At 33.4% G+C, this 3,850-nt stretch overlaps 1 protein-coding gene across 3 annotated transcripts in view; it reads left to right on the top strand.

Moving 5' to 3' along the window:
• The window catches only part of LOC106868377 (uncharacterized), a 38,373-nt gene that overhangs the window by 28,911 nt on the left and 5,612 nt on the right, over positions 1-3,850 (top strand). The window lies entirely within an intron of this gene.

The following is a 3,850-nucleotide window of genomic DNA, read 5'->3' as shown; positions in this document are numbered from 1 at the left end:
ATTTTTCTGTTCTATAACACAAAATAGATAAGTATACGAAGTTTGAAAGTCTTTCGGTACCAAAAACACTACGTAAAACATTAATGAAAAATGTGGCCCCCCGTTTTAAAATAGATCCGATAGTAACATGTTGCAGAGTTTCATAACACTGCGTAACATGATTTTTCTCCTTGGCTAGAAACTGTGATTTCCTATTTGTTTTTACCCTTAGAAAGTATGAAAAACGGCTAATATTTCTATCAAACTTTGCTTTTGTTACATTTATTCAAGCCCCAAATAATCACACTCAACACATGGCTCTGATGCTCCCCCACTACTCCTGCTCATGATCAGAGATGCACATATTGTCAGCCACTAAAGGGACATGCTTAAGTGGTTAAGATCAAGCCAATCTGTGATATTAAGCAGAATATTTGCTATAATGATATTTCTGCTTCAGCAACTCAGTGCCGAATCTGTCTGACATGTAATGGAAAATAGATCAGTTTCAAAGCATTGATGTCCAGGTTACAAAAGCAAAGTTTGAAAGGAATAGTAGTCATTTCCTTTGATTTCTGGGTAAAAGCAAATGGGAAATAACACTTACTGATCAAAGACAAAAAGAAAATTAAAATTTTGTTACAATGTAATGCTCAATGTTATACTAGGTTTCCTAGTTGTTTAATGAAGTAGATTTTTTTTTATCATGATAACACACCTCTTGCAATAATTCTTATTTCATACCATAAAAAAGATATATATTCTTTTATTCTGTTACTGGTTTCAGTCATTAGACTGTGGCCTTGCTGACAAAACCATCTTCAATGGTTTTTTTTTTTTTTTAGTCAACAGTTCAATCCTGTTGTGTGACAGCTTGGGTGAGTGTCTTTTACCTTAACCTCAGTTCTACCCAAACCTTGTGTATACAAATTGGGTAGATGGAAACTGTTGGATGAACTATACCTATAATTCAATGGGTCAGTTTTGTCATACTGTGTCATCCTAATTCTGTCTGACAATAATATTCAGCTTAGATTCTGAAAATATTTAATGTTTTTATTAGCTTGTCAAATGAAGTTGCTATATTACCTGGTTAGCATAGGGTTGCTAAATTAGTACTAATTCACAGCAAGGAAGCTGAACATGTAGACGAAGTTTAATCCTAATTCATATTTATAAAATAATCTCTTCTTAAAAGTTAATTTATTGAAATCAATTCGGTTTTCAAACTGAACACTACAAGTTGTTCCTGAAATAATTTAAATAAAACTGTCACGTCTTCTTGAAATTTCCCCCCAAAAAATCATTTTAGTCAACCATAAAATTTCAATTGACTAGCATAATTTCAATAGCAAGCTTTAAATTAATTAATTAAATACTGAATCAGTCTGTATGTATTAATAGATTAGATTGTTTTTTTTCTGTAAAGATTTTTATTTTGTTAATGTATGTATGGGTAGGAAGTTCACTTCACATTTACAAGCGGTTTCGAGTTCTATATCACTCAATGTTACCCTGAGTAAGTGTCTTCTACTTAATTCAACTCAGCCCAAACCTTCTGAGTGTAATTTGGTCAACAGACACTGTGTGGAAGCCCATTGCATCAGCTTGGCCATTGGATACCTTTTGTGAAGTCCTCTTAGTTCCAAATATTTGCATTAGGTTTCTAGTCTGACAGTAATTCATGATTTCTTCCTCCCTTTCTTCAAGTAGTCTTGGAGCCTTGCAAGAAAGTCATGAGATGGGTACTGTCCTATCTTCTGACTAAGCCATAAAAATGTCTACAACACTATGACATGTGATATGTGTTTTGCAGTGTTCAACATTTGACTGTCTCCCATCTCTCTTTCTAGTTTCCAGTTAGTCTTCTGTTAACCCTTTCAACCTGGAATTTTTTCTCAAGTCGGTAATGACATGGGGTTTGCACACATGTGAGCCTTTTGAGCAGTCATTATTCTACCGAAGTCGATTTTACCTTTCATCCTTTCAGGGTTGATTAAATAAGTACCAGTTACGCACTGGGGTCAATGTAATCGACTACCCCCTCCCCCAAATTTCAGGCCTTGTGCTTATAATAGAAAGGATTATAGTGTCATACACTCCTTTCCTATGTCTGGCAGTACTATAATGCATCATATAGGATGTAAAATTTTTGACTGTATTTAATTTTAAAATGATGATGAGTACAGATACAAATTTTGGTCATCATCATCAGCTTCATGGCCACTTTTCCATGTTTGCATGGGTTGAATGCTATTTGTGAAGGCAAATTTTTTTTGGTTAGATGCCATTCCTGACACTAACCCTCACTTGTTTCCAAATGAGATATTATTTCTTCATAGCTGGACATGAAAGGACACCTATATGATGGTGATGATCATTTATAACTGTCACAATATCAAAACAAAAACCTGCACATATCATTCTCATCATAGGTCTGTTTTCCATGCTGATATGATTTGAATGGTTTGACAGGAGCTGACAAGCTGCAATGTCTGCTATTACATGGCTTCAATGGCCAGATGCCCTTCCTAACTTCATAGCACTGGGTGCTTTTTGTATGGCACTGGCGCAAGTGAGGTCAGCATGTAAAACAGCATTTTGTCTATCTTTACATTCTGAGTTCAAATTCCGCTATGGTCGACTTTGCCTTTCATCCTCTTGAGACCAATAAAATAAGTACCAGTTGAGCATCAGGGTTAATGTAATTGACTTGTCCGAACTTGCTGGTTTTCTACCAAAATTTGAAACCTGTACTAATAGATTCTAAAGTTGAAAAGGATGAATCTTTACCTATTATATAATATAAACCGTTTTTACTGGCCATTCTGGGGCACCACCTTTAATAGTTCATTTAGTTAATCATACCAAACCCAGTATTTACATCAGTTTGGTACTTATTTTATTCATTTCTATTTGTCTTTCTGCTAAGTTACTGGACATAAAGGAATGCTAACATAAACTACCCTGGTTTTTAGACTAAATATTTGGGTACGTGCTCACACACACACAAATCTAAAAAGAAAGTAGCTTAAACGTTAGTGCTATAAATAGGGATAACAATGTCAATGATAAGAGACGTAGTGTACAGTGCTGTTCAATATTTTTTTTCATTGATAAACAATAACCTGAATGAAAAAGGGAGATAATTTCAAGAATTTAGAAATTAAGAAGAAATCCATGTTTGAAATAACATATTTAGTTGGGGGTGGGGGGTGGATAGGACTAAGACAATTCAGAAAAGGTCAGTGGCATGAATTTGGATAACAAAGTCAAGATGGGGTGTCATATTTAATACTGTACAAAAAAATACTCTTAAGATTTCCTTTGTGGGCAAAAAAAAAAAAAAATAATAATAATAATAATAAACAAAACAAAATGTTACTTAGCAATTCTGAATGGTGAAGGGAGATAAATTCATAGTAGAACTAACGTGCTTTGGGAAAAGAAAAAAACTGATGTTTTTGTTTTGGAGATCAGGGATAGATATGGATATGGTAGGCTTCTGTATAGTTTCTGTCTACCAAATTCCATTCACAAAAATTGGTTGTACACTTGAAAAATTTCAGCTTTATTCCATCTCATAAGTGCTATAATAAATAACCAAGAATTCAAGTCTTTACACTGTAGAAATAGCAGCTAAATCAAAAAGAACACACTATATGAATAAACTCTTAGATATATTTTGTGAAAACAAGGTAGGATGTTCACATCTGGAAGGTCTTTTTATTAGAGGTTTACTTGATTGCCCTAAATTTGTTTCCTTATTTTTATTATTACTTCAAAAGCTATAGAAAAATGAAAAAATCCTTAATTTAAAAAAAATTTTTCTTTTTTAGTTTTTACTAATTTCTTTAGTTTTGCACTTATT

The sequence above is a fragment of the Octopus bimaculoides genome, chromosome 5, assembly GCF_001194135.2.
Source record: "Octopus bimaculoides isolate UCB-OBI-ISO-001 chromosome 5, ASM119413v2, whole genome shotgun sequence".
Classification (NCBI taxonomy): domain Eukaryota; kingdom Metazoa; phylum Mollusca; class Cephalopoda; order Octopoda; family Octopodidae; genus Octopus; species Octopus bimaculoides.
This window is presented reverse-complemented; position numbering and strand designations above follow the sequence as displayed.